The following is an 11,339-nucleotide window of genomic DNA, read 5'->3' as shown; positions in this document are numbered from 1 at the left end:
ATAATGGTCAAAGTACAAAAAGCTTTCAAGAAGAAACTGAAAACTTCCTTGCTTTATGAGTGCTTCGATAGTGTCGATTTAACAATAAACGAGCAATATGCGGTGTGAAATGTTGAATACTTTCGAATGAACATGATAAAATGACTGTAGAGGTCCTGTAGAGAGTAGGGTTCCCCTGCTGTATAAGACCAGAAAACAGCCCTTAAAGTAAAGTAAGTAAAGTATTTTACCATATTCTATTATTGGAAGATTAATTGTTACTGTACATCAATTCAGATTAAAAAAGGGATTTTGACGAAGGAAAAATCTATTTCTGGGCGAGAGACCCGTGTCGTCCTTTTTTAGCAGTTATATGCCTTAGAAATGGTGTGCTAAAGGAGCATTTCACTGGGCGACACGGGTCGGAGCCCAGAAAGCTTTAAAAAATTGATAGTATGTTGAGAGTGCATAAGCACAACCACCTCAAGGTAATCATGATCTGAATAAATATAAATCTATATTACACAAGGAAGCGTTCCCCTATTTGCATAATTTCTGGACAGATAGTTTTAATCAAGTTCACGCTGACCCCACCCTATTACTGATGGATACTTTGCAATAACTCTCATTGAAATCAATCCATTAGTTCTGGAGAAGTTAATAAGAATATTTGAACACCTTATGTCAGGCACATACAAACATTGAGAGAGATAACAGTTAAACTTGTTGGACAAACTCACCTGCTTTCCACTGAGACGAGTCAACCTCAAGCATTGATCTTCTATTGGTAAGTTCCTCAACTTGATTTTTATCAACACCACCATCAAATAGGTTATACAGAGATCAGCTCTTAGTCCATTACATCACAAAAGAGGAGAGCCGATCCAGAACTTTGTAATGTCTGAAAGATAAAAATACCCACATCACTGAAAGAAAGCCACTTTTCTTTACGATCCTGTACTATGAATAAACTCAATCATTACTAAGTACATTAAAGTCCTTCAAAGACAAGACATGTTACTTTAGTACTTAATTCTAGTGATAGAGTTTCATCAAATTTTGTATGAAATGAAATGTGTGATAACCTCAGTCAGAAGACACAACGACAGATCATGGATACAATTACAGTAAAAAGAACCTGCCAATAATTCATCAGTTATCAGAGCATAGGCAGCATGATAGAAGTGTACTCGTAATTATTGTTAAAAAGTTGACTTAGTAGAAATCGCAACAATGCTAGGAATTTACAAGTGATACTTACCATTGGCAAATCATGGACATCACAGGAAGAAAGACATCGGGTTTATCTAGCAATCCCAAGAATCCTTTGACAAACACCCTCGGGGAGAGTTGCAGCTTCACCAAAGAGTGAAACCAAATAATTCTTCAGAGTGGAGGATTGCAAGTTACCTGCCGATGAAACGTAAGATCTCCTTCTTCCTCATAATCTGCCTGGTGCTGGACTTGATGACCATCCTTGACTCTGCTGTACTCTCAAGGTTGCTCTTTGTACCATTCATTGAGCCTGTAAAGAGCACTTAATTATTTTGGGCCAATATCATGGGGGGATAAGAATTAGCTACACAAAACTTTTTGGCCCATATGTACACCTTAGATTCAGATATCTATGTCACTAAATCCAAAAACTCACTCAGATAGTCATCAAGACATTATCAGCAAGTTAATAAATACTCTTTTATACATCATTATAGAAAAATAACAATAACTATCAAGTACAAATAAAAAAACTTAAATGTAATTCAACTTTCAAAGCTCCGATTTATTTCCATTCCAGAACTCAACTGCTTTACTCTTCACCTGACTGGTTACTTGAATGGTAAAAAAAATTGAACCATCCTGTACTCGAAGTTAATATCTAAATGTACAATATTATTCATAAACGTAAACTATGAAGTATTAGTACTTTTGTTAGTTGTTTCCATAAGTCTTTCTTGTTATCTTTGTCTACTGAAGATAGCACTCTAGGAATTCATCCGCTACAAGTGGAAATGATTTTCCACGGTTTTGGATTACACTACAGTACTGTATATACAAAAATTCATAGAAAAATGTTATTTTGATAATAAAATAAATTTTTGAATATACTTACCCGGTGATTATATAGCTGCAACTCTGTTGCCCGACAGACAACTCTACAGTAAAAACTCGCCAGCGATCGCTACACAGGTTGCGGGTGTGCCCAACAGCGCCATCTGTCGTCCAGATACCCAGTACTCAATGTAAACAAAGACTCAATTTTCTCCTCGTCCCACTGCGTCTCTATTGGGGAGGAAGGGAGGGTCCTTTAATTTATAATCACCGGGTAAGTATATTCAAAAATTTATTTTATTATCAAAATAACATTTTTCAATATTTAACTTAGCCGGTGATTATATAGCTGATTCACACCCAGGGGGGTGGGTAGAGACCAGCTATATATGTTTACACTTTTATGAGCTAAGAGTTTTTATTTCATTTTAGAAGTTATCAAAATAACAAAAACAAAATAAATAGGTACCTGGTAAGGAAGTCGACTTGAACAATTACTCTGCCTTTTAAGTACGTCTTCCTTACGGAGCCTCGCGATCCTCTTAGGATGCTGATCGACCCCTAGGATCTGAAGTATCAAGGGTTGCAACCCATACAACAGGACCTCATTAAAACCCCTAATCTAGGCGCTCTCAAGAAATGACTTTGACCAACCAGGATGCGAAAGGCTTCTTAGCCTTCCGGACAACCCAAAAAACAACAATAAAAACATTTCAAGAGAAAGATTAAAAGGGTATGGAATTAGGGAATTGTAGTGGTTGAGCCCTCACCCACTACTGCACTCGCTGCTACGAATGGTCCCAGTGTGTAGCAGTTCTTGTAAAGAGACTGGACATCTTTCAAGTAAAATGACGCGAACACTGACTTGCTTCTCCAATAGGTTGCGTCCATTATACTTTGCAGAGATATATTTTGCTTAAAGGCCACGGAAGTTGTTACAGCTCTAACTTCGTGCGTCTTCACCTTAAGCAAAGTTCGGTCTTCCTCACTCAGATGTGAATGAGCTTCTCGTATTAACAATCTGATAAAGTCTGACCAAGCATTCTTTGACAAAGGCAAGGATGGTTTCTTAACTGAACACCATACAGCTTCAGATTGGCCTTGTAAAGGTTTAGTACGCTTTAAATAGAACTTAAGAGCTCTAACAGGGCATAAGACTCTTTCTAGTTCATTGCCTACGATCTCCGATAAGCTGGGGATATCGAAAGATTTAGGCCAAGGCCGAGAAGGCAGCTCATTTTTGGCTAGAAAACCAAGTTGTAGCGAACAAGTGGCTTTTTCTGACGAAAATCCTATGTTCTTGCTGAAGGCATGAATCTCACTGACTCTTTTAGCCGAGGCTAAGCATACCAGGAAAAGAGTCTTAAGAGTGAGATCTTTCAGGGAGGCTGATTGTAACGGCTCCAACCTGTCTGACATGAAGAATCTTAGTACCACATCTAAATTCCATCCAGGGGTAGCCAAACAACGCTCCTTGGTGGTCTCAAAAGACTTAAGGAGGTCTTGCAGATCTTTATGTTTGGAAAGATCTAAGCCTCTATGCCGGAAGACCGATGCCAACATGCTTCTGTAGCCCTTGATAGTGGGAGCTGAAAGGGATCGTCCTTTTCTCAGGTATAAGAGAAAAACAGCTATTTGAGCTACAGAGGTACTGGTCGAGGATACAGAAACTGACTTGCACCAGTCTCGGAAGACTTCCCACTTCGATTGGTAGACTCTAATGGAAGAAGCTCTCCTTGCTCTAGCAATCGCACTGGCTGCTTCCTTCGAAAAGCCTCTAGCTCTCGAGAGTCTTTCGATAGTCTGAAGGCAGTCAGACGAAGAGCGTGGAGGCTTTGGAGTACCTTCTTTACGTGTGGCTGACGTAGAAGGTTTACCCTTAGAGGAAGACTACTGGGAACGTCTACTAACCATCGAAGTATCTCGGTGAACTATTCTCTCGCGGGCCAGAGGGAAGCAACTAACGTCAACCTTGTCCCTTCGTGAGAGGCGAACTTCTGCAGTACCTTGTTGACAATCTTGAACGGTGGGAATGCGTAGAGATCCAGATGTGACCAATCTAGGAGGAAAGCATCTATATGTATTGCTGCTGGGTCCGGGACTGGAGAGCAATAGATTGGAAGCCTCTTGGTCAGCGAGGTTGCAAAGAGATCTATGGATGGTTTTACCCCAAGTGGCCCAAAGTCTCTTGCACACATCCTTGTGGAGGGTCCATTCGGTTGGAATTACTTGCCATTTCCGACTGAGACAATCTGCTATGACGTTCAAGTCGCCTTGGATGAACCTCGTTACTAGGGAGATGTCTTGACCTTTTGACCAGATGAGCAGGTCCCTTGCGATCTCGTACAACGTCAGTGAGTGGGTACCTCCTTGTTTGGAGATGTACGCCAAGGCCGTGGTGTTGTCCGAGTTAACTTCCACCACTTTGCCTCGAAGGAGAGACTTGAAGCTTTTCAAGGCCAGATGTACTGCCAACAGCTCCTTGCAGTTGATATGCATGCTCCTCTGACTCGAGTTCCACAGTCCTGAGCATTCCCGACCGTCTAGTGTCGCGCCCCAGCCCACGTCCGATGCGTCCGAGAAGAGAACGTGGTTGGGAGTCTGAACAGCCAGGGGAAGACCCTCTCTTAGGTTGATATTGTCCTTCCACCAAGTCAGACAAGACTTTATCTTTTCGGAAACCGGGATCGAGACCGCTTCTAGTGTCTTGTCCTTTTTCCAGAGAAAAGCTAGATGGTATGAAGAGGACGGAGGAGTAGTCTTCCTAGTGACACAAATTGTTCTACGGATGACAGCGTCCCTACCAGACTCATCCACAGCCTGACTGAGCAGCGTTCCTTCTTCAGCATCTTCTGGATGGATAGCAGGGCTTGATCTATTCTGGGGGCTGATCGTCTTGTTGTTCAGCAACGTCCTCAGCAGAGGGTTCCTCATCCGAAAACTGATGAGGAAACGGCAACGGAGTGGGCAACGTCTGGCTCGCTGAGTCCGGTCGCACTGGTGCATGCGTGACGGAGCCGGACGCAACATCATGCATCATGGAACTGCTGCACAGTCTGTGAACTGTCAACAACCATGGGTGCGCGAGGAAGCACAGCGTCAACCCGAGACTGTCTAGACCGTCTGGGTTGTGCAGTCAACACCCTACCGGGTTGCTGAGGTTGACGCACTGCGTCAAAACAAGTCACCTCTGCTGGTTGTTGAACGTCCTGAACGTCAACAACCACCTCCGAGCGTCGCTTAACGTCAACGTGCGGCTGGCAACCCACACTGGGTCGCATCGGTGGAGGAACCACCTCAACTGGCAGACGCGAGTAGGTTACCTCAGCGTCAACAGGGCGCACAACCGACCGGTTGGAAGGTTGTTGGCCAGAAGGTTCGGTAGCAACCTTCTCCGCATTAAAGTCCTCTATCAAGGACGCAAGCTTGGACTGCATGTCTTGCAGCAAAGCCCATTTAGGGTCTACGGGAGCAGGTGTGTGGCAACAGACGGGGTTAGCGACTGAGGCGGTACCGCTTACCATCCCTGAAAGCCTTGTTATGCATGACATAATTGTACAGCAAAACTTCAAAGGCTCGAAAACAGCTGTGAAGTTGACCTGTAAACAACTTGGAGCGTCTCCTGGCCAGGCGCCAGGGAGAGTCTACGAGAATTGAGAAGTCTATCTGGGCAGAGGCATGAACTCCCAAGCCGAGAACTTCTCTCGTGTCATATCAGACTCTCGCTCTATAAACCAGTTTAAAAGAAGGGAAAGCAAAGGCTGTATCCCCCAAACTCCTCCTGGTGAAAAACCAGTCGCCTAGCCAACGTAAAGCTCTCTAGGAGAGCGAGAGAGCACTAGCTTAAAAACAACGGCTTCGAAGTAGCTAGGCCTAGTGTAAGCTCTGACGTTTAGGCGAACGAGGAGCAGCAGTTACAAAAAGATCCGGACAAAGATCCTTAAAAAATCATCATGATTTAATTAAAGTCCATAGGAGGCTAAGCAGCTTTAGGCTCCTCTCCATCTGACAGAGTCCTCAAGGGAATATCAGTAGGAGGGGGAACAGCAACTTCCTCATCTACAGGAACCTTGTCCGATAAAAGCTGAGTCTCAAGCAAGGGAGAGACCTACCGTGGTGGCAATGCTTTACAAGCAGAGTCCACACTCACTGGTGCATTAGTAGCGGACCAGAACGCAACGTCATGTAACTGCTTGACAGTCTGTGAACTGTCAACAACTGAACTGTCAACCACAACAGGTGCGTGAGGACGCACAGCGTCCACTCGAGACTGCTTTGACTGCCTGGACTGAGCAGTCAAAACAACTCTAGAATGCGGAGGTTGACGCACAGCGTCAAAACAAGTCAACTCCGATTGTTAGTGAACGTCTTGAACGTCAACAGGAGCATCAGCAAGTGGCCTAACGTCCAAATGCGGCTGAAAAACCACACGAGACCGCATCGAGTGTGGTTCTAAACAACCTGACTGACGTGACTAAGCTACGCCAACGTCAACAGTAAGCACAAAGGAACGTCAGGTTGGCTGAAAGCCAGGATATCGATGAGATAAACGGCTAGACTCAACGGACTAATCGGCCGAATAGTCTTCCATAAGGGAGGCAAGCATATACTGCATGTCTTGCCATACAACCCATTAAGGATCAACGGAAATGGTTGTGGTAAGAGACGAGGGTAATGTCTGTGACCGCAACACTTTGCCAACAAAAAAAAGACTCTCGGAGTCTGTGTTACGCTTTTGTTAGGCGGCGAGCAGTTATCCGATGACTGCATAGGGTCAGAGCTGTCCTAATGGTTGTAACCAGGACGCTGGACCTGTCCTGAAAGGACTGACTTTCGCTTAAGGGCTTCGAAACCTTGTGACAGGTTTCTTATGCGAAAAGCCTTCGGATGACGAGGAGAAACAACGTCTCTCTCGTCTTATGGTAGGGGAGATCTTGGTAAGATACACCCGATACCATAGAGGGAAAACGTCTGTTCGTTGATCAAGGCCTCTCGAACCCATAAGTCGTTTGACATTACTTCTCCCCTGGGCTTGGGAGCATGCAAGAGGTCCCGGACTAGGTGAACGACAGGCACGAACAGACGAACCCTCGGACGCAACACTGTAACACTTTGCGCATATCACTTTATCACTTCGATTTTCTGTTTTGCACTTATTTCACTGAAATCGAAACTTTTACTGATTTCTACCTGAAACACGCAATTCTACCCTTCATTAAAAGGTAGTAATTGCGAAATCAGTCGTATAATGCAAGCTCATTAATACCAGCAAAAAACAGAAAACATATTTTAAGATAAAAAAATCAGTGGCTGGGAAAGAGACTAAACACTAGTTCATATATAACTACGTTTTCAAGCTCTCACCGCACATAGCCTGGGGACGAGAATAAAAAACTAAAAACGTTTTATCCTTCCTCCCCGTACAGCGACTAGGGACGAGAGTAACTCGAGAACAACGTTACCCGCTTGAACGGAACGTTTTCTCTCCTCTCTCTCCCTCCGTCTCTATCTCTCTCTCTCTTTCTCTCTTGATTTCACACCTAAGAGAAGAGCCCAATTATATTTCGTCAAAAAAAAAATGTTATTTGACTAAAGGAAAAAACTGAAAGGTTTTTCAAATAAAAAGTTCCTTTAAAATAGAATTTAAAACATTTAAGCTAAGAAAGAATGAACAAAACGTCAGAATCGATTTACTCTTACTGCAAAGTGAAACCGTGATACACTCTCTCTCTATCGTAACGATAGAACGCATGTTGAACGTCCTGAACGTCAACAACTGCGTAGCATAAATAAACTAAACGTTAGTTCATCTTTGAAAACAGTACGAAGACTATCAAAGAAATTCTTTCATAAAATATTACATTTAAAAAGTTTTAAATCCTTAGCTCTTTAAAAGCTAATTACGAAATAAAGGGCTCAACGTTGATTAACTTCGGTTTCCAAGTTAGGACCGCCTACTCTCAGGAAAGGTCTATATAAACAAAACATTAAAATTATTTTTATATGTTTATAATAAATGGAAAGTTAATCGAAGAGGCCTAATAAAGGCGGAGAGATATAAAATATATAGAGGAAAATCTATAACGTGATAAGATAATTACTAAAAGCCTAAACACACTTCCGTCTAAGGGAAGGGTCGGCCATTTAAAAGCGAAAGAAAGTCCATACTCTCTTTGTCACCATAATTAAATCTATCCAAAACGAGTTCAAGATTTAAGATGAAGATAAAACACCTGCATAGCGAAAGCTCAAAACTAGAATAAAGTACTTCACCAATTAGTTGTGAAAAAACTCCAGTTTAGCAACAGCGAGTAAGTACGTCTTGTCGATAGCTCGACAGAGAGAAAATTGAGTCTTTGTTTACATTGAGTACTGGGTATCTGGACGACAGATGGCGCTGTTGGGCACACCCGCAACCTGTGTAGCGATCGCTGGCGAGTTTTTACCGTAGAGTTGTCTGTCGGGCAACAGAGTTGCAGCTATATAATCACCGGCTAAGTTAAATATTGAAAAAAATGAGTACAGTATTAGTGGTTTGATTACAGTATATGTTTATCAAAGTGCCTTTTATTTCTTTTAGCTCATCTTAAGTCAAACAGAATTTTAAGAATTTATAGGCTGAAAGTATTTTGTATCTAAAAATTGAAAGAGAGAAAATTTGAACACTGAATGTACGTAGACAACAGGCCTTCACAAATTTTCGCATAGCCTACATGGCCTTAGTTATAAAACTAGGCATATTCTTTTAATTACAATACATACTGTGTAAATCAAAATAAGTTGGTTTGGTCTTTAATGTTGCATAACTTGGAGAAAAAAAAATGTAAACGGATCAAAACTTTTGGAGGCAAGTTATCAAGTTGTCGTGCATAAAAGTGGGAGGGGCTCAAGTTATATTAAATTCGGACAGAAATGAGGAGATACGTAATTGTTACCAACATATTTTTGTTAAGAGAAAAGAGTTAGCATAGACGAGTCAGACTAAGACTATCATAATATGAGAGGCTAGACTGGCAAGTAGCATAGCTCAGCTCAGCCAAATCTTAAACACAGCAATAAGTTGTCTGAGCTATTACAGCCTTACCTGGCAGATCTTGACCAACTCAGAGTTACAAGTAAACATCCAAACCTCACCTAAGCGCTTCCTCCCCACATAACCTAAGACCTTGTGCACTTATTCAACGAGCCTTGACCCTCCATTTACTTGAAATAACCTTAATTAATCAAGCCTTAACCTTGCATTTACCTGAACTGACCTTAATTCATCGAGCCTTGACCCTCCATTTACTTGAAATGACCTTAATTAATCGAGCCTTGACCCTCCATTTACTTGAAATGACCTTAATTAATCGAGCCTTGACCTTCCATTTTCTTGAACCGACCTTAATTAATTGAGTCTTGACCTTCTATTTACTTGAACTGACCTTAATTAATCGAGCTCTTACCTTCTATTTACTTGAACTAACCTTAACCCTCTGGTGATCCGATGACACAAATAAAGAGGTTGCAGCCACGTGAAAGATCTACAATTCTACACAATTTGCATATGAGAAAAAATCCTCAAACGTAATTATTATATTTCCATGAATTTCTAAAAAAAATATTTACAATTTATTTTCAAAAATTTCTCGTTCAACACGCATTCTTTATTATATTTTAGCATTCCAGTTATGTCCTTTTTTTCACATTATTTCAGACTTCAATCGGGGTGTACATATGATGACATCTAAATAAGAATATGGAGGTGTAAGGGGGTCGCAAGAGGCTTTAGCTCCCCCCCCCACCCCCGACCCCGGCAAGTAGGTAAGGACACGGCTTGTAGGTTAGGCTAGGGGGTTGAAATGACAAATTCGGAGATAATTTGTATTTTTCCTAAATACTACAAACCTTAGCTATTTAATATGGGTATAATTACTTTCGGCATAGCTGAAAGGACGAGCCATTAGAATTTTAACGAGGGTTTACTACCCCACCGCTAGTTAGCGGGGGGTAGGGAGGGTAGCTTGCTACCCTCCCCCCTCACACACCTGTGTGGTAAGCTCACTTTGCTTAGAGGTAGGACTTCATGGGGGACAGGGCTGGCGGGCAAGTTTGATTAAATAGCTAAGGTTTGTATAGTTAGGAAAAATACAAATTATCTCCGAATTTGTCATTTGTTCCGTAACTGAAATACAAACTACGCTATTTAATATGGGTGACTCAACCCTTAGGAAGGATGGGATAAGTCCCAGCAATGCTGGCTTTTGGCTTTTACCCGGGGACTCATTATCTGAGTGTGTCAGCACTCAACAATAAAGTCCCTGCAACTCGCTCGCACCTTGCTATGCAAGGGCTGCGGCCTACATAAGCTGTGTGTGAAGGAATATGTGTGACTCGTCCTAGGAAGTTGACCTGAAGTTCTTTAAATGGAAACTTTAGGCTAGGACTCTCCCAATACCACCTCGTCAGGGTATGGGGACGCAACAGTACTAACTTAATACTAGGAACGCAAGGGAACATGGTTTACCTGCAGTGGTTTGAGGTCAGCTGTGCAGAGAACCCAGGATGCTGCTTTCCCCAAGAGATGGGAGGATGAAGAAAAGAATAAGGGCCAGACATACCTTTTCTTTCATGCAGACTAAAACCAGGTAACAATGCCCTCAACCCTCTGCTACTCGTCCATTAAAGAGCCTGAGGTTTAAACCAGCTGTTGTCCAGCCACCACAGGGTCGATAGAGAACGTATCGAGCCTCCTGTGGGTTACGTCTTGCAGGTAGTGGGCTGTGAAGGTCGTTTGACGCTTCCATACCCCTGCTTGTAGAACCTGCATCACTGAGAAGTTCCTTTTGAAGGCCAGGGATGTAGCTACACCCCTGACATCATGAGCTCTAGGGCGACGTGATGGAGGAGGGTCAGGATTCAGCGACAGATGGATTGTCTTTCGAATCCATGCTGAGATGGTGTTCTTGGTAACCTTACTCTTCGACCTCCCAGTGCTAACAAATAATGCCTGCACTTGGGGACGAACTGCAGCTGTTTTTTTCATATATAGCCTCAGACTCCTTACTGGGCACAGTAGGAGATGGTCTGGGTCATCTGTTATGGAACAAAGACTCGAAATCCGGAAGGAGTCGAACCGAGGGTCCGGCACTCCCAGATTCTGTCTTAGCAATAAACTCAGGGACGAAGTTGAACGTTACCTCCCCCCATCCCCTTGAATGGGCGATGTCATTCGAGAGACCATGAAGTTCACTAACTCGCTTGGCTGACGCCAAAGCTAGTAGGAACACCGTCTTCCAAGTCAGGTGGCGATCTGAAGCCTGGCGTAATGG

At 42.8% G+C, this 11,339-nt stretch overlaps 1 long non-coding RNA gene across 1 annotated transcript in view; it reads right to left on the bottom strand.

The window, feature by feature from the left end:
- Window positions 1-725: 725 nt before the first annotated feature.
- Window positions 726-11,339, bottom strand: part of LOC137658218 (uncharacterized) — a 36,160-nt gene continuing 25,546 nt past the window's right edge. The window contains exons 2-3 of the long non-coding RNA XR_011047280.1: window positions 1,241-1,504; window positions 726-880 (exon numbers count right to left, since the gene is read on the bottom strand). This is a non-coding gene — a long non-coding RNA (uncharacterized lncRNA). The remainder of the gene's footprint in view (window positions 881-1,240; window positions 1,505-11,339) is intronic.

The sequence above is a fragment of the Palaemon carinicauda genome, chromosome 19 (assembly GCF_036898095.1).
Source record: "Palaemon carinicauda isolate YSFRI2023 chromosome 19, ASM3689809v2, whole genome shotgun sequence".
NCBI classification, from domain to species: domain Eukaryota; kingdom Metazoa; phylum Arthropoda; class Malacostraca; order Decapoda; family Palaemonidae; genus Palaemon; species Palaemon carinicauda.
Note: the sequence above shows the minus strand (reverse complement) of the source record. Positions and strands in the feature narration are given on the sequence as shown.